General features: G+C 41.0%; 1 protein-coding gene and 1 pseudogene across 2 annotated transcripts in view; one reads left to right on the top strand and one right to left on the bottom strand.

Moving 5' to 3' along the window:
• LUZP1 (leucine zipper protein 1) overlaps positions 1 to 20105 on the top strand; it is a 68501-nt gene that overhangs the window by 39573 nt on the left and 8823 nt on the right. For both annotated transcript variants that reach the window (XM_016149306.2, XM_016149302.2), the window contains exon 2: positions 6010 to 6116. The gene's annotated coding sequence lies outside the window, so the exon portion shown is untranslated. The remainder of the gene's footprint in view (positions 1 to 6009; positions 6117 to 20105) is intronic.
• LOC118606643 lies at positions 12704 to 12822 on the bottom strand (annotated as a pseudogene).

Genomic DNA, 20105 nt, shown 5'->3' with positions numbered 1-20105 from the left:
TTTAAAATACCAATCAATGGGGACATTTGAGATCGTGCTTCCCAGCATAATATGTTGGCAGCTTGGCTTATATAAACTCTTATAAAAATTTAAAAAAAAATGCCCATCAATGTAGTTGTATTTTCTCTGGAGGAAATTAGTTTATAATTTAGCTGCTTTGGTGTAGGCCTGGAAAGGTTAATTTGGTTTACTGAGGACTGAAGTTTTACTAGTTGAATATGAGGAAGGGGTGTGTGGAGGGGACCAGTGAGTGAATTAAAGATGTTCGTAAGGGACCGATGGATGAGGGAGGTGAGAACATGAACAGAGGCATGTAATTCTGTTAAATTACTTAACCTCTTTCCTTTTATAAGATGGGGATAATAGTATCTGTTGCACAGAGTTGTTACAAAGATTAAATCAATTCCTACGAAGTGCCTACGACAGTGCCTGGTACATAGTAAGTGCCCTGTCGGCACCCAGTATTGTTGGCTGTTACTTCTGTCATCTTTCCTGGACCACAGAACTAGCCTCCTTACTAATCTCTTGGCATCGTTCTTACCTCCTTCCATGTACTGTCCAAACTGAAGCCAAAGTGATGTTTTTTGAAGTGTGTACATCTTACCCTTATTTAACACTTAAATGGCTTCCTATAGCTCTTTGGATGAAGACCCATATCTGTAATTTGGCCTCCAAGGACCTGCTTGGAACAGCTCTCTCCACACCTGTCCAGCCTCAGCTCATGTGTCTGTCTACTTGAGCTCCCTTCTTTGGTCACACAGATCCACTTTAGGTCCTCAAGCCCACCATGTTTCTTCTTCTAGTTGGAACCTTCTCACCACTAGAGGGAGCCTTCTTAAATCTCCCCCGGTGGGCCAGTTTCTATTAATTGTATTTCATGTCAGTTATGCTTAATGGTATGGTCTTTCATCACTGTTTTTCTGTTGTGCTGTACAGTAAATGCCATGAAGACAGGTCTTTCTACTCACTGTTTCATCCCCAGTGCTTAACCTCAGAGCGTGATGCACTGTAGGCAGTCAGTCAATATTTGAATGAATGAATAATGAATGGACAAACTACCCATCAGTCTTTTGTAGGTTTGTGGCGTTTGGGCATTGGATCAGGACTGGCTTTCTTGAGGGTAAGATCTGAGAGATAATTCCTTAGAGAGATGGTATAATGGATCAAATTTGGGGGCACAGATACCTAGGTGAGAATCTGCTTATCAGCTATGTGACTTTGAGCCTTCATTTCTTCCTCATTTATAAATAGACACAATATTATTTATCTTACAGGGTTACTGTGAAGATTAAATTAGGTAATAAAGGTACTTTTGGGTCCTTTCTCCTAAGGGTAATTGCTGTGACTTGTCTTTTAACGACATTTACCATTACCTGCTTTAGTCCTCTTGGCCACTTGGTAGCCTCGCCATAGACTTCTAGAGGTTATAGGGAGCCAGTGTGTTCTTGTGATCCAGCCAACTTTCTTAAAGCAGGTGAGTAACCCTGCAATTTTAGACTTGTGGTTCGGTTGCTAACCCCCACAAACATGGGCTAATTGCAAGGAAGCCTAGTCTCAATTAGAGAGTACTTGTTAGAAAAAAAACAGTAGAGCCAGGTGGCAGTCCTTGTGGGCCTGCTTTGAAATAGAGACCCGAATTGCAAGCTAGTGTTATCAATTGTTTATTAATAAGTACTTCCAAAGTGCTTGCAAGTTCTTAAATCCTTTCCTTCCAATTCCAGTCTTATCCATCCATACTCTTGGTTCTCGTTGGGTAGGGTTTCTTTGTAAGGTGAAAAAAACTCTGAAGCTCAGAGATGGGATTAGTGGATTCCAGTCCTGTCTCTGTGTGTAGTTTCCTAAAAGGGTCACAAGTCTCTTTGTATGCTCATCTGTCGTTCTGGGGATAGGAGTGCCTGCCTTTCCATCCTAAGGGTTACATGGCTAAAAAAGTTATCCTGAGGGAATTAGAAACAGAGGACATTATTTTAGCAGTCTTCCATCACAAACAAGTATTAACACAATTTTGGAATTAATTAATAAGGCTTTTTATCTTTTTAAAAATTTGAACGGTTATATAACCATTCAATGAGATAGTCTAATGAAGCGAATGAATTGGCACGTCTCCATGTCTGCCTTTTGAGGCCTATTATTTGCAGTTTCTTTGAGGGCAGATGGGGATAGCATGGATAAAGATGTCACACACATTACTGGCAAGGACCTTAGGTATCATTTTGTCTGGCTTTTTTGTTCAATTGATGAAACAGACCCAGTATGAAAAAAGACTTTTTCTGAGATCTGACAGTATGTTACTGGCAGAACTCCCGGTCCAAGGTTCTTTACACTTGGGGGCACCTCTTCTTTTTCTCTTTCCCACTTTAGACAGAAAAGAACACTTGCTCTGAATTCTCTTCCCTTGAGGGCAGGAGGGTGGCGAGAAAAAGGCAAGGCTTACAGAAATTGACACGTCTTCTTCCTCCACTGTTACCTAAAGTGTCCTGAATGCCAATGTGAGGTGACCAGAGTGTGGGGACCTGGTCAGGGGTGGCCTTCATTAGCTTCTTTTACCAGCCTGGGAGGTGCTAGGTTGGCTCTCACCAAGCTGCTGTCACTCTTCAGCCCCAGACCCACTGATTAATTGGTCCCACCCCATCCTGCCGTCACCCTGTTTTACCAGGTTGGCTTCCTGGTGAAGAGACTGCAGCAGGGCAGAAAAAACTGTAAAATCCCTCTGGCTTTTTTTCCCTGAACAATCCTGAGGGTGCTACCTTAGCAATAGAAAAAAAACAACTATCTCCTTGCTTCTCGGGATACCCAAAGGGGCACTAGTCTAATGAATCAAATGAATTTGACTCCTAGGACTGGATATTATACTTACCTCAGGTGTAAATTTTGATCCTGCCTCTCATTTTCCACCTTCACACTTTCTTCTTTGCTTATAGCTGGATGACCTCAAGAGGTTGGTTAAGTAGTAGATGAGTGGTGGCCTGGTCCAGTAGAATTGCAGGTAATGATCCCTAGTCATTCTGGTTTTCTCTAAGATCAGTTTTTTTGATAATAGAAAGTGAAGTTATCACTGTGTACACTCAGCTGAGGGGCCTGAGGGTGGTTTTTCTAGAGACTGCAGATGACCTGGCATTACTTTAGTTCGGATAGTTTCTATTGATCTGTCTTCAAGTTTCAGTGACTCTTCTCTGTCATCTCCATTCTGTTCTTAAGCTCATTCAGAATTTCGGATACTGCTTTTCTGTTCTAAAGTTGCTACTTTAAAATTCACTTTCTCTGCTTAGTTATAATAGGTACTTGAATATCCTTGTCTGATAATTCCAATATCTGGGTCCTCTTGGAATTGCCCTATGCTGATTATCTTTTCCCTTGCAAAAGGGTTTACTTTTTCTAGTTCTTTATGTAATTTGGGATTGTGTCCTGAACATGAATGAATGTGAATGCTATGTGGTGGAGACTGGTTTCCGTTGATGTTTTCATTTTAGTCAGCAATTAACTTACTTAAAATGGCAAACTCTGTCATACCTGCAGTGGGTGGCAGTTCAAATCTTAGTCTAGTTCTTTTGTCCTTAGCCGAGATCCTTGGGTTCTGCCCTGTGCATGCAAGGTTTAGGGGTTCAGCTGGAGAAGAGTTTACACACAGAACTTGGGACTCTCCTCTGGTTCTCTTCTTTCTTTCTTCCCATTATCTGTGGCTGGTCTGGGCTCTGTCGTCTGGTTCCTCCGGACAGAAAGCGTAGGGATTATTTTTCAATTGGAACTTCAGCTGGACAACCCTCAGGTCAAAGCTCCAAAAATGTGGAATACATCCCATGCTAGTCCCTTCTTCCACTTTTAAACCTCTCCCCCAAGTCTATCAGCCATTGTTCACTTCATATAGTTAATTTTTTTTTTTAATCCAACATTTATAGTTGTTACCCATGGGAAGATCATACTGGAAGCAGAATTCTCTACTAGCATTTTTATCCATTATCAAAGTATTTTGGGAACAAAGTATTTTGGGAACATTTGAGTGAGCTTTAATCTTCAGCTGTCGAATGAGAACAGACTGTTGCGTTTCCTCAGGATGACTTGCTAATGATCTCAGGTGGACTCAACCATGTTCACTGTAATTGGCTTTGCCACTTTGGGTAAGTCTCTTCTTTCTCCTCTGGAAATGAGGCAGTTGGACTTCCCATGATCTGTAAGAGTCCTTTCATTTCTGCTTCTCCACAGACACATGTGCACACATAGGGACCACCACTGTCATCACCAACAGTAATGAGAGGCACAGAAAAAAATGCCTACGGGAAGTGCTATGAGTGGAAAGCTCTCCGAAGGGGCAGCATGAAAGAGTTTGAGGATGTTTACAGTCATCTCGTTTCTGGGAACAGAGGGCCAGTACGCTGGGAACGCAAGAAGTAAATGACATTCCGAAGCAAAGGAAAGAAATCATTTGCTGCTTGCTTCCACCCCTAAAAAATAAGGAATGTAGACAGTTGAAAACAAATCAGGATCATCTGGAGTTCCTGTTTGTTTGATTTTTGGCAGTGCATTCTATCCTGTTTTGAAGAGGATAGCCCCCTGGGCCTTAGTAATAGGCCAGCAAACTTGGCAGTAGGAGGTGGGGGCAGTAGCTGTCAGCAGGGATGCAGAGACCTTAGTGGAGATAGACCAGATTTATGTGGTTACTTCTTGGAGTTCAAAATTCATATGTGGGAGAAGTTCTAGTCTGTACAGAGGAAGATGGTGTGTGTGTGCGTGTGTGTGTGTGTGTGTGTGTGTGTGTGTAAGGTGGGTAGAGAGGGGGAAAGAGACAGATGATACTGAGGGCAGGACGGGTCTGTGGACCAGTTCTAAAGCTGTTTGAATAGCAATCACACTTGCCTTACTTAGACTGACTCTTTTTTGCAAGCGTCTGCATGGCGGAGGGAGAGCTAAAGCTGCTCCCGCAGCGACCAGGCCGTCCTTTGGGTGCTGCCGCCGGTGCAGATCTTTTTTATTTTCTACTGTTTTTATTGCTTATTATTAATTCTTTTTTCTTAAGGTCTTATTGGCTCGAGGCTTCAGACCCTCATCCTTTTTTTTTTTTTTTAAGCTATTTAAAAAACTTATCATTTTATTATTTCTCTATCTTAAATTCTAGCCTTTAGGATGGATTCTGTTGTGTGTATGTTACGGGGTTGGTGGTGGAGGTATGGAAATGAGATGAAAGGGGCCAGCAGCCGAGGAAGGAGGTCAGAGGTGTCCTGCAGGATATGGAAGGGAGGGGCGGGCAGTGCGAAGAAAGGGGAGAGGGACAGTTTGAGTGTAAGACCATCTACAAAAGCTTTAGTTTTGCCACTAGCTTAGAAGCTGCCTTTTCATTCTTCTTCAAGACTAGGATAGACAGAAGTGACCCCGATCTTCGCCTTTCGTAACTCTTCTCTGATTTTGGGGGTAAGATTCAACGGGTTATTAGGCTTTTCGGCTCTCCTGTGGAAGGAGGGCTTATGGTAAAACCGAAGGGTAATAAGTTTGCAGACGGAAGCTCTATTTTTAGTTCTAATCGAGACTGGATGGTTCAGGGCCCTTTCGAGGACCCAGGCTAGAAGGTGACCCAGTGAGAGTCAGCACAGCGAAGTGGCTTTTGAGATCAGACGGACTTGGGTTTAAATCCTGACTGCCGTTTACCAGCAGGCTGTAAGACCTTGGACAACATCGACTTCTCGAAATTTAGATTCTTTATCTATAAGGGAGTAACATTATTGTGTTATCATCTTATATAAAACATAAAACATGGTAGATACCCAACAATGTATTGTGCCCTGGGACCATATCACCTGGAGGAAAGGGGAAGTCTCCTGGAGCCAGACTCCTCTCGCCTGGGAGGGACAGTGCCAGCTTCCTTTAGAGTCAGGATCTGGACTCAGCTCCTAATGCGCCCCTTTCCTGACAATAAACTGTGGATGACGGTGTTTGGGACAGGCTTTTGGGTCAGCTCAGTCTTGGTGCGATTCATGTTTTTTTTACCTGTCTCTTCCTTTCTGTTTTTATTCTCTCCAGGCCAAGAGGCAACTGCTATCGAAAGATAGCGAGTGACTGTTTCTAGAACAGCAGGCATCGGGGGAGCAGCCAGAAGCATTGGCGGAAGAGCTTAAATCACCTAAATGGTACGTTGCACACTCGTAGATTGGGTGGCTTCTGAAGTCTCTGTAATCTTTCCATCATCATAAAAGAGAGGAAAGTCAGTATTTGTTGATGACCTATCATGAACCAAATACTATCTACGGACTTCACGTGGTTTCTCATTTAATCGGCCAGTCAGCCTAATGAAGGAAAATCCTTGCGTGAAGTCGACAGCCTTGAGAAATAGGCCTAGTTTCCTTTTACTGAATACTTACTATATGCGAGGCCCAGTCCTGTTTGACACACATCATCTCCTTTGATATTTACACCAACCTTATGAAGTAAATGCTGTTGTTATCACCATGAGGAGAGGAGCTTAGGGAGGTTAAATAACTTCTTCTCTACATTCACACAGATAGTCAATGATAGGACCAGGTTTCAAACCTGGGTTATTTTCATTGTACTTTTAACGTCTCTCTTTTGAGAAAGTTACTTTTTAGTTGAGGCAGTAACTAACTTTTAAAAAGCAAAGCAAAATAAACAAATAAAAAGAACCCTTTTGATCGACAGCTAGCTCCTTTTCCTGGCCCTCTCTGGGTTCCGTGTGCCAGGATTTTGTTGGTTGTACTAGTGAAAGAAGAAACTTGGGCAGCAAGTGGCCCAGAAGGCCTTAGAGCCGAGGTAAGACCTTTGGGAGCCGCTGAGCGGGGAGAGTTGGTCTTGGTTGCCATTGGTAGCTGGGTAAAAGTTAAGAAAGGTTCTCTGGGAAGGTAAGGCAATAGGGCAACTAGAGAAGGTGCCTGGGAATTGGGTTCTGGGCGTAGGAGTGACTGGACATAGGAAAGGACTCTTCGTATGACCTCTCACTCTCATGGTGACCACTCCTGGGACACACGTGCAGTTGGGGACAGTGTAGAGCTCTTCCTGAGGGAGTGGGAAACTTCTAGGCAAACTCTCGGTTCAGGAGTCTTGTCGCGTTCCTTTCTCCAAGCATTTTTCCTACCTCAGTGGTCTGGGTTATGAAATTAACTTCTTTTTGGGTAGAGTGGCAGCCAGTTTTCATTTGTTCATTAATCTTTCCGATGATACTTTAGTTTCTTTTTATTGGAGCTCTTGGTGAATTGGAGAGGGGAGAATCATTTCCATCAACACACTTATGCCACATGCCTATTATATTTAGAGCATTTTGCTATAAATTGGGGCTTATGTTCCGATGATAAAAATGACCTCTTTACTACATGCCTAGCATAGTTCTTGGAGCTAAGTATACAGTGTTAAACAGAAAAAAAAAATCCTTGCTCTCAAGGATTATCATCTAATGAGAGCAAAGAGATAAAAATAAACGAATAACTAGATATCATCAAACAAACAAACAGATAGGTACATAGGTGAGTAAGGTCCACTAGGTGATATGTGCTCAGAGGATCAAAAGCAGGGTGAGGTGATAGGGAGTGTTGGGTGCTGCTTTACATAGGGTGTCAGGGAAGGCATCTGATGAGGTGATATTTTAAGCCAAGATCTTAGAGAAGCACGGAATCCAGCTAGAGAGATGTCTGGGAGAAAAGCATCCCAGGCAGAGGGAATAGCAAGTGTACAAGCCCCGAGGTATGGATGTGACTTGACATGTCCCAGGACCCACGAGGAGGCCAGTGCGCTGGAGCAGAGTGGTAGGGGCAGAGCAGTAGATGAGAGCAGAGAAGCGAAGGGACCCAGGGAAAAGCACTGGAGTGCATTCTGAGCGAGGTGGGAGCCACCGCAGAATGGAGAACAGAGGCGCGACATCTTCTTACTTAAGTTTTAAAAGGCCCTGGTTGCTGTGGGAGAAGAGCCTGGAGGGTGGGGAAAGGCACGTGGTGGAGAAAGTAGGGAGAGTAGCATTTGCAGTGGTCAAGAGTCCGGGGAGGCATGGTGTGGCTCAGACTAGTGGTGGGTAGCCACAAAGTAATGGATTCTGGACATGTTTCGAAGACGGAGTCCAATTCTGATTCTCCCTGGAGAGATGTTTGATTTATTTAGCGTTAATCTCTAGGTCACATGGGTTTGAGGGTATCGTTGGAAGCTTGACAGTGATCCCTGGTAAAATTCTAAAACTGACTGAGCAAAGGATAAGAACACGAGTGACCCATAGAAGTTGGCCTTGTATTCACTAAGAGTAAGTCGTGCTGATGAGAATTCTTTTCTTTCCTCAAGCTTTGCCATTTTACTTAAACTATAAGATCGGTACAAGTTTATTATAGGAATACAAGAAAATAAAGAAAACACCCTACACCACCCAGAGATAATTACCATATAGCACTCTGATGTATATCAGGGCAATTCATTGAAAAGGTTCCTAGTCTGGAGGATCGGGAATATGCTATAAAGATAATGCGTCTTAAGTGCTAAAATTAGGTATTTAACATTTTCTCATGTGATCCCAAGACAAAGAAAATTTCAGGCTGGCCTTCATGTAGGTATTGTACAAGTACTGGTTAATGGACCAGTGTTTATCTAGACAGGCTGTTTGTAGTGACATTATAGAAGACTACTCTTGGTTATATTTTGTTTAACAATTTGAACATCAATTTGGATAAAAATATATAAAAGACATGACTGTCAGATTTATTAATAGTGAATGCTCACAAGTTGGAAAGTATAGAAAATAGACAATTGACACTATTGATAGAAACTAACTTCCAAGTTGTAAGGCAAAAAATAGTAAATAAAAATTAAGTTTAAACTTAACATGGTACTTAAGGTGGACCAAGTGCTGGTCTAAGTACTTAATTGACGCCTACAGTCAGTCAGCCTTTCAGGTAGGTATAGAGAAGTCAAGTAACTTATCCGAGATCACACAACTAGTAAGTGGCAGAGTCGGGGTTTGAACTTAGGCTGCCTGGCTTCACAGTTTTAATCTTTAATCCTTGCACCTTACTGCCTGCAAAAGAAATAGGAATTAAGCTCCATATTTAGGTTATCAAAATTAATTAGGTTCCTGGCCTTTCCAGTTTAGAAACGGCTCTGGGCTAGGTAGAGACTCGAGCCGAGCCTGCCTGTCCCTGTCTTTCCCCCTTGGTTTTGTGTTACATAAGTTGCTGGAGCTTCAAATGATTATTTAATTTGTAAATATTGTAAAAATTTTAATAGCTTAAATTGTATATACAGCCTAATAAAAACTTGCATTAATGATTGGTGGGGAAAAAAATAATAGCAATTTATTTGAAAAAAATTCATTGGGAACCTGCAAACTGGTAGTATTGCTGCCAGATTAGCTCATGCAGTCTTGGGCTTCATTATGAAAACTGGATCGACCAGGTCATCTTTCACGTCCACCCCTATCCCTTTACCCCATTGCTACTGCGTTAGTTCAGGCCTTTATTCTGTCTCTTGCCAATAGCATCCTAGTTTATCCTGTTAGAATGTTCTTTCAAAAATGCAGTTCTGATTGTGTTACTCCCTTGCTTAAATCCCTTTGTCTAAAACAGGATGCAAATTTGCTTCCCATATCCACTTGCAGGCATGTTGGTATGTGTTCTGGAAGGTCTACACGCTGGTATTCTTTTTCTTTCTTTCTTTTTTTAAATGGAAATAGTTGGCTACATTTCACTCCTAGCCATCATCTGACCAGGCTCTCACATTATTGGTCTCAGCCTTTTGGCATTTGCGTTTTTACAACCTTTGGCATAAAGGCTAAGTATCCTTCTTAAAATGTAGTGCCCAGATCTGAAAACCATTCTCCCTAGATGTAGTTTGGCCAGTGCAGAATGCAGTGAGACTGTTGCTCTCCTTTTCCCCCCAACATTTATAAGGTTCTTACCTCATCATAGTATTCAGTGCCCAGGACAGAAAAATAAAGATGACAGCCCTTGCTCTTACAGCTTGGAGCCCAGTAGAGAAATACAAATACATACGTGAGTGTGTGTCGTGAGTACAGTGACAGAAGTATCTACACGTTCCGGGTGAGGAAAGGCTTCAGAGGACAGGTGGCGGCAGTGAAATGTTCATCAGAGTGGGACAGGGGAGGCCAGAAGGAAGAGGAGACGGGGGCGAAGTCAATTCCAAACCCGTTCCTCAAACATGAACACCTCAGCCTCTGCAGCTGCTGTGAGATTTCAAGGACTTCTATGTTACACGCTGTCTACACTCCAGCCTTATCAGTTACCTGCTCTGCTCTTCCTTTTGGGGAAGTCAGCCCTGTCAATTACTTAAAATTCCCCAAATGCAGCATTGTTTTGCTTGCCCCTTCTCTCTGTCCCTCCCTTCCTTCCATTCTTCCTTCCTTCCTGTAAACAGTTATTTTATATCCTTTATGTACCAACACTGTTCAAAGTATGGGAAAGACAGCAGTATAAAAACAGCTACAAACACAAAAAATCATGTTCCTGACTTGGATCTGACATTCTACTAAAAAGTCAGATGGTAAACCAATTCACAAGTGATCAAGTAGTTTATGTGCCTAAGAGGAAAAAAATAAGTAAGATATCTTACCTTAGAGCCATCTAAAAAGATGGAATGGGTTGCCTTGGGAGGAAATGAGTGTCCTTCCTGTCATTAAAAGTGTTTAAATAAGAGCTGAACAGATGACTACTTCCTAGATAACTTCTGCACTGAGTGGGAGTTTGGATTCAGATAATCTCTAAATCCTTCCAACCTGGGGAATCTGCGTGCTAGTTGGACTACTAACCCTCTGGTTTGCATATCTAAAATACATGAATTTGTGATTCTGGGAAAGATCATTTAAAGCCAGTAATTAAATAGAAGCACTCAGGAAGTGATGAGATGTGGACAGTCTAAGGTTTTAAGACATGTAACTAGAAATGGTCAGGAGGAAGCTGCTTAAAGATAGTTCTCCCATTTTCTTTTAGACCAGAGGTTGGCAAACATGGTCCACAGGCCCACTGCCCATTTTTGTAAATAGAGTTTAATTGAAACATAGCCATGTCATTTGCTTAGATAGTGTTTATGGCTGCTTCGTGCTACAATGGCAGCGTTAGAGTTGGGACAGAGACCTTAGGCCTTATGTAACCTCGGATATTTACTAAAAAGCTAAGTTGTATACTTGTATGCACACCATCAAACTTTAAAGTATATGTTTACTGACCCCCCTGCTTTATATGACTGTTGGGAACTGGAAGTGAATCATGGCAGCTGTGCTGGGGGAAAGGGTAGGGCAAGTTTGATTATGTCCCGTTACAAACCTTGCTGGCCTTCTAGGATAAGAAGAGCTAGCCTCCAAAGTGCTGGATAGGGCCACTTGGAACTGGATTCAAGAACTTTGGCAGAAAGGAGCCCTGAACGCAAGACGATTGGTACTGTATCTTTCCACTATGAACTGGAACTGAGCTAGACACCAGTGTGGGGGGAGGTCGGCGTTAAAGGACGGGAACTGTCCTCCTCTTCACTTTCCTATGATTTATGAGGTTTACTATAAACGATTTCCTTCCCAGACCCCACCCTTGGGTACAATCACTCCTAAGCTTCTAGTACATATATATCAGGTGGTAAAAGATGCTAAACGAGAAAAGCAGGGCAAGAAAGTGGGAGCAGAGGGCTGGGCGCTGTATTAGGTTAGATGGTCAGGGAGGCCTCTTCGTCAGTGGTTTATAATTGGTTGTCTTTTTGATTCCTTAAAGGCAAGGGTTGGGTGTGAAAGGTGTCTCTCTCTAGTACTTGGCAAAATGCTGGGTGCATCATAAGATGTTCCATAGATGCCAACTGAATAAACGAAATTTTACCTGGATTAACATAGTAGAATGCAAGAGGCACTGGGAAGAGAGTCATCTACCCCTTCCCTTTGTGGATGGTTCCGGAAGAAGCAAAAACATTTCTTTCTCTGGCTGTACTTAGGGCCAAAAGGTCAGAGATAAGTGACATTCAGCCCATTTTCTGTTGTTTCCATTTGCCCCAGGGTAGAGGGCTGATCTTAGTGAGGTGCTATTTTTAGGAGGATTTTGCTTGATGAAACTTTTCTTAGGTATGCACAGGACTTTGCAAAGTGCTTTTGCTGACTTTCTTTGCTGTGAGGTAGGTTGGATTGATATTATTTTTTCAGAGGAAGGAACTGGTGCGTAGAGAGAAGATCAATGACTTGACCAAACTGGGTAGCATTCTTAAATGAACCAGGACTTTAGGACTAGACTTGGGCTTGCCATTTGGCTATCCTTCTCACTAGCTGTGTGACCTTGGGCAAGTCTGGGGGGTCCTTATCTCATAAGGTTATTGTCAAGGTTGAATAATAGTAGCTACTGTTCGTTGTGACTTACACGCAAGGTATTCCGCTAAGTGCTTTACATCCCAGTATATTACCATATGGTCTTTGAATGGGTAAGAAAACCTCAGAGAAGTAATTCATTTAAGAAAAAGTACACGGTAGATCTTGGATCCCTAGAAAAAGAATGTATATTATATAGTTAATTTATTGTCTGTGGTAGTAGTGCTCAATTCCTTGTTATCCTTTGTTCTGGTCTGTATATAATCAGAACTTTTCACTTTGTATAAACGCTCAAGACTTTGTAGGGAAATAATTTTACACAATGGGAAGAATCCTGGAGAGAATCAGGAGACTAAGTTGCTGGAGAAATTGCAGTATTTACTTCTGAGTCTCAGTTCCTTCACTTTTTATTTTTATTATTATTTTTTAAATTATTTTTTATGCCTGCAGCACCAGGTCTTCCTAGGTGGTCTCTCACCCAAGTACTAACCAAGCCCAACCCTGCTTAGCTTCCGAGATCAGATGGGATTGGGCTTGTTCCGGGTGGTATGGCTGTAGATCAGTTCCTTCACTTTTAAAATAAGATTTAAAATACGGAGATTGGGCCCAATATGGTAAGAGCTAAAACCAGTTGGCTTTGGTCGACTAAGTGTGATTTACAGACTCAGCCTGCTCAAACCTTCTCCCCTGCTCTTTTCCTCATAGATGACCCCTGAGGGGATTTGATGAAAACCAGTGGGTTTTGGTGGTTTTGGCCCTGAAACGATCTTTTAGCTGTTTTGACTCTGAAATCTCATTCTAAAGAGTGGAAAATCCAGAAATATTTTCTGTTGCTTCTCCAACACTTGGTCCAGACTAGTGACTAGAACCAGATACTAGAGCTGGTGGTGGGTTTTTTTTTGTTTGTTTTTTTGTTTTGTTTTGTTTTGTTTGGTATTTATGGCCCATTACCATGGCATAGACCTGAAAGCCAGAAGGGGCATTGTCCATCAGGGAAAAGCACTGTGACTGAGACACTGTGCATGCTGCACAGGGCTTGGGAAGAGATCATTGAGAGCATTATCACAAGACCTGAGATATCTCTGCTGCCTGTATCTGCTCTTGCCAATTGTTTTTTCCTTTGTAATCCGTGAGTAGCTTATTGGTTTCACTTTTATTTTCTGTTAATGGTTATTGCCAAAGAGCTGGCCAGCTATTTGGTAATTAGGGGGCACAATGGTGGAGAGGAGAAATAATCAGGGAGAGGGCAGGATCTGAGAGGCTGAGGGAGGGAGGCTGTTTCCCCACCTCCAAGGCCTTGGGTGTATTTTGAGTTGAGTTTGAGCGTGGGCTCCATCTGGTGGCTCTAGGCTTAAAGTGCAATCAGTGGACGGTATCTTGGGGTTGGAGAAAAGTGGCATTTGACATATCAAATCCCACTTAAGCTTCTTTTGCCCTGGGTGTTTGTGTTTTTATTTCTTTTTTCTTTTTTCTTTTATCTTTCTTTTCTTTCTCTCTCTCTTTTTTCTTTTCTTTTTTTAATGGAATCATTGTTGAATCAGTTTTTCTCTCACAAGCTGTGGTTGTTTTATGGCTTAATCTGTGTTCCCTCCCTCCTAAATCACTAGTTTTAAATGTAATCTTATCAAACTACATCATTCCAGTACCTTTACTGTTGCCGTCATCTACTGACCCCCTGGGTCACTGCCCCTAATTTCTCAATTATTTTAGCTTCTTGTTTAACATCACTCTTTCCAACACTAGCTCTTTATAATTTGTGGCGCTTTCAATGTACAATTCAGTGGTCCCTGCAATACTGTTACCTCTCAGATACTTCTGTCTTCCAATGACCTTCTTAATGCCCCCTCCCTACTCTTAGCAGTTCCATGATCACACTTTAGTTTTTTTTTTTAAATTTTAATTTTTTTATTAAAGCTAATTTTTAGAGCAGTTTTATGCTCACACTAAAATTGAGACAGTACAGAGATTTCCTGTATGCTCCCTGCCCACCTCCTCCCACCAGAATGGTACATTCACGAGTCATAATCACCCAAAGTCCATAGTTACATTAAGGTTCACTCTTGGTGTTAGGTTTGGACAAGTGTATCATGACATGTATCTACCATTATAGTATCACCTGGAGTAGGTGCGCTGCTCTAAAAGTCCTTTTGCTCTGCCTTATACCTTAGATTTTGACATTATCAATTACGGCAACCCCTTGGTAATTTCAGTCCCCTGCAGTCCCTCTCTGATTACCATCTCCTGGTTTTCACGCTCATTCCTGCTAGTACCCTGACTCCAGCGATCCTTCGGGACCCATTGGTACTTTCCATTCACTGGTCTTACTGCATCTTCACTGTTCTTCATGTTCTTCACGTTCTTCTCTGTCTTTACTGAACGAGCTTAAGTTCCCTCGCGCGCACCCGAAAGTCCCTCCTCTTCTCTTGCTTTGTCACTCTCAACAAAGCTGCAGTCCTGGTTCAGCCCACCTCTGTCTGCTCCTTGCCTGCATCTGGTCAGCTGAACAAGACTGGATATAAAAATAACCAACCTTGCTGATTGGTTTCACTTTAAATCATAGCCGTGGATTTCAAGTGGGTCCTGGATATTGCCTGGCAGTCATTCTGTATTTCCCATTCATCTAGATGACCGTTTCTGAAAACTGTAATACTTTTCTCCTGTTGTCACTTTAAGGTAGTGACCTTGTTTTCTACTTCAGTGAAAAGCAAAAACAAAAAAGTTCTCAGAAGAGAACTTCGCTAGACTTCCACCATTGTACTTATTGACCCAGCCACCCGCTGACACCTGTGTCCACATAGTCTGCCTGCCTGTCCGCTACCACGGCAGAACCGTCTGTGTTCCCCATGCTGCTGCGTGTGCTCATAGCTAGAGCCCTTTTTGTCTCTTACACGGAGGTTCCTCCTCTCCTTCACAGCCTGTCAATTTTCCCCCTTGTCCTGGATCATATTCTATCAATAGGCCAACATTCTTTTTCCTCATTAAAAAAAAGTAAACCTTTTGATACCACTTCCGCCAGTGGCCTATTTATTTGCTCTGCTTTTTAGCAGAATTAAAAAATTCATGTAATATTTATCTCCAGTTCGCCACCTTGTTTTCTCTTTAATTCTAATGAAGCTTTCACCTCCATCCAAAGTTGCTCTTGTCAGGGTGACATCGACATTGTTAATCATTGGGCCACCTGTATATCTTTGGTGAGTTGTCTCTTAAGGCGTTTGGCCCATTTTTTAATCAGGTTGTTTGTTTTCTTATTGTTGAGTTTTAAGAGTTCTTTGTATTTTGTGGACAACAGTCTTTCATAAGTATTTTTCCCCGTCGGTGGCTTGCCATCTCATTGTCTTGACATTGCCTTTTGCAGAGCAGGAGTTTTTAATGAAGTTCAGCTTATCGATTGCAGCTCCCCCCACCCTCCCACATCTACAGTTTCATTTTTCCCAATTTCAGTTACCCATGGTCAACCATGGGCCAGAAATATTAACTAGAAAATTCCAGAAATGAAGTCCATAAGCTTTAAACTGCACGCCATTCTGAGTAGTGTGATGAAATCTTGCGCTGTCCAGCTTTGTCCCACCCAGGATGTGAATCACCGCTTCGTCCAGCGTATCCAGTCTGTATCCAGTCTGTACACGCCGCCTGCCTGTTAGTCACTTAGTAACCATCTCAGTTATCAGATCGACTGGGGAAGTACCACAGTGCTCGAGTTCAAGTAATCCTTATTTTACTTAATATTGGCTTCATTTTACTTAAAGTGCAAGAGTGGTGATGCTGGGAATTCAGATATGCCAATGAGAAGCTGTAAAGTGTTTCCTTTAAGTGAAAAAGTGCAAGTTCTTGACTTAATAAAGAAAAAAAATCATATGCTGAGGTTGCCAAGATCTACAGTAAGAACAAATCTATTCGTGAAATTGCCTAATTTATAAATTAAACTATCACCGTTATGTATGTTTAGGAAAAAACGTAGTCTATATGAGGCTTGGTGTTATCTGTGGTTTCAGGCATCCACTGAGGGCCTTGGGCTACATCCCCCGTGGATAAGGGGGGAGCGTCTTTCTTTCATGGATCCTGCTCTTTGTGTCATCATACCCAAGGTCATCTATGATTTTTCCTGTGTTATCTTCTAGGTGTTTTATAGTTTTATGTTTTACATTTAGGTCTGTGATCCATCTTGAGTTAGTATTTATGAAGGGTGTAAGATCTGTGTCTAGATTGTTTTGCATGTGAATGTCCGTTTGTTGCAAAGACTGTCTTTGCTCCATTGTATTGCCTTTGCTTCTTTGTCAAAGATCAGTTGACTGTATTCATGTGGGTCTGTTTCTGGGGTATCTATTCTCACCAGTACCACACTGTCTTGAATACTATAGCTTTATAGTTGGTTAGTATCAGTCCCACATTGTTTCTTTCTTTCAATATTGTATTGGCAGTTCTGGGTCTTTTACCTTTCCATGTAAACTTTAGAATTAGTTTGTTGATATCCACAAAATAACTTGCTGGGATTTTGTTTGGGATTGCATTGAATCTGTAGGTCAAGTTGGGAAGAACTGACATTCGGAAATACTGTGTCCCTATCCACAAACACCGAGTATCTCTTCATTTGCTTACTTCTTAGAGTCATCAGTTTTATCTTTTCCATAAAATAGGTTGTGTGCATACTTTGTTAAATACACACTTATGTATTTCATTTTGGGGAGGATGTTCATGTAAATGGTATTGTTTTAAATTTCAAATCCCACTTGTTCATTGCTGGTGTATAGGGAAGTGATTGACTTTTGTACATTAACTTTGTATCTTGCTATATAACTGCTTATTAGATCTAGGAGGGTTTTTTTTTTTTTTTGATTCATTTGGATTTTCTACATAGGCAATCATGTCATCTCTGAACAAAGACAGTTTTATTTCTTCTTTCCCAATGTGTATACTTTCTTTTCTTGTCTTATTGTGTTAGGTAGGACTTCTAGTACGATTTTGAGAAGCAGTGATAAGACATCCTTTCTTCGTTCTTGATCCTAGTGGGAAAACTTTGACTGTCTCACCGTGAACAGTTTGGTTAGCTGTAGGTTTTTTGTAGATGTTTTTTTTATCAAGTTGAGGTCAAGGTCCCCTCTATTCCTAGTCTGCTGAGTTTTTATCATGAATAGGTACATGCTTTTTTGCATCTATTGATATGATCGTGTGATTTTTCTTCTTTAGCCTGTTGATGTGATGGATTACATTAATTTATTTTCAAATTTTGAACCAGCCTTGTATACCCATGATAAATCCTACTTGGTCGTGATCTAAAATTCTTTTTATACATTGTTGGATTAGATTTGCTGATATTTTATTGAGGATTTTTACATCTATGCTCATGACAGATTCAGTCTGTAGTTTTCTTGTAATGTCTTTGTCTGGTTTCGGTAGTAAGGTGATGCTGGCTCATAGCATGAGTTAGGAGGTACTCCCTCTTCTCACTTTTGGAAGAGAATTTAGATAATTGGTATAATATCTTCCTTAAATGTTTGGTACAATCACCAGTGATCCCATCTGGGCAGGCCTGGTGCTGTTTTTGAAGGTTATTAATTATTGATTCAATTTCTTTAATAGATAATCCTATTCAGATTGTCTCATATGAATTTGACAGCTTATGTCTTTCAAGGAATTCGTTCAACTAGGTTATCGAATTTGTGGGCATAAAGTTGTTCCTATTCTTTTAATGTCCAAGGGATCTGTGATGATGTCCCCTCTTTCATTTCCGGTATTAGTAATTTGTTTTCTCTTTCTTAGCCTGGTTGGAAGGTTATTGACCTTTTCAAAGAAATAGCTTTTGGTTTCATTGATTCCTCCCCCACCCCAATTGACTTTGTTTTCAGCTTCATTGATTTTCGCTCTAATTTTTATTACTTTTTATTCAGTTTACTTTGGTTTTAATTTGCTCTTCTTTTTCTCGTTGCCTAAGAGAGCAGCTTAGATTATTGTCGATCTTTATTCTTTTCTAATATATGCATTAAGTGCTACAAATTTACCTCTAAACATTCCTTTTGCTATACCCCACAAATTTTGATAAGGATGTATTTTTTTCATTCAGTTCAAAATATTTTAAAACTTTTTCTTGAAATTCCTTGTTATTTTTTAGAAGTGTGTTGTTTAATCAGCACATATTTGGGGGATACCCCAGCTATTTTTTTTGGTATTGATTTCTAGTTTAATTCTACTGTAGTCTGAGAACATACACTGTGTCTTAATAGCCCAGAATGTGCTCTATCTTGGTGAATGTTCCATATGAACTTAAGAACGTGTATTCTGCTGTTGTTGAAGTAGTCTATATGTTTTCATTATGTCAGGTTGATTATGGCGTTACTGAGTTCAGCTGTGTCATTATTGATATGCTTGCCTGTTAGATCTGTCCATTTATGCTAGAGAGGTGTGGAACTCTCCAGCTATAGCAGTGGATTCATCTGTTTCTCCTTGCAGATATATGTTTTTGCCTTATGTATTTTGATGCTCTGTTGTAAGACGTATATTAAGGACTATGATGTCTTCTTAGAGAATTGACCCCTTTATCATTACAATATTAATTACAGTAACTATTCTCTTTCCAAAGAATGCTTTACTTGAATTCTGATTTCTCTGACTCGTATGTCTATCCAGTGTTTTAGTTCCACTCTGCGTTTTATCCTGCCCCTCCCCCTCAATTTTTGTTATTGTTTAACTGCTTCAGTGCTTGTCGGGTTAATTTCTTTGCTTCCCATTCCTTCTTTCTCTCATGCCTTCTTTAAATGATCAGTTCTTGTATTCTGAATAGTTCTTTCAGTGAGGATCTGGTCATAATAAACATAAGGTTTTCATTTTCCTTGAATTCTCTTCTAGGTGCAGATTTAATTTTGGTTGAGACTTTGCTTCCTGAATATGAAGTTCCATTTCATCTTTTATCAACTCTTGAGCATTCTTAGCTAGTAGCTCATCAGATACTGCCGTTCCCCATTCTGTCTATTTCTTCCTTTTGGACCGCTTTTATTTTTGCCCCATATCTGTTAACCTCTTTCAGTTTTCAGTTCTGCACTGCCTTTTGTAATTTCCTCATATCTCTTCTTAACCACTACACTCTTCATTCACATCTATTTGCTATTTTCCTTTCCATTTCTAGCAATTTTATTTGGTTACCGTAAAGACGATCTGATCTTTATTGATAGCATCTTGTTATTGTCTCCTGTTTTTGATTCCTTTTTTTTATGACTTTAAATATTGAAATGTACTTACTAGCCTGTCTTATTTGGTTTGTATTGGTATAAACCTCCTTCGTTCCGTCAAAGATTTGTCATTATGTGTTTCGTAACTTGGAATTGTAAACTCAGGTTCAGCAGGACTTTATCTGTGGACTGTCATGTGAACATGGTAGGGAATCTCTCTTTCCAGATATTTTTGTTTACCTCTGGTATGTTTCCCAAGGGTAATATCAGGCTGAGACCATTTTTAGGTATGGTTTGGTTCTTGGCGAGAGCAAGTCAGTACCAGACCACTAAGGCAGTGTAAATTTGAACTCTGAACTTAAGTGAAGGCAGGCCCAAGATTATAAATTTTGTAGGCATACGGTCTTCCCTTTGTCCCCTAATAGAGCCCAGGTCCTGTTATCTTCCAGTGTCAACTTCAGAACAGTACTGGGGAGAGAAATGGTAGGCATCATTGTCCCCACTTTACACCTAAGTAAAACTGAGGCCGTTTGTTTACTTACTGATTTCTAGAGAAGTTAATGACTTTCCCAAGATTGTGCAGGTGGCGAATGGTAGAGATTTTCTTATAGCCTGCCATGAGAAATGAGGCTTTCTTCTGCGTCATCGTGCCATGCTGCCATGGGTGGCGTCCTTCATTATGT

This window comes from Rousettus aegyptiacus, unplaced genomic scaffold (genome assembly GCF_014176215.1).
Source record: "Rousettus aegyptiacus isolate mRouAeg1 unplaced genomic scaffold, mRouAeg1.p scaffold_m13_p_1, whole genome shotgun sequence".
NCBI lineage: Eukaryota > Metazoa > Chordata > Mammalia > Chiroptera > Pteropodidae > Rousettus > Rousettus aegyptiacus.
Note: the sequence above shows the minus strand (reverse complement) of the source record. Positions and strands in the feature narration are given on the sequence as shown.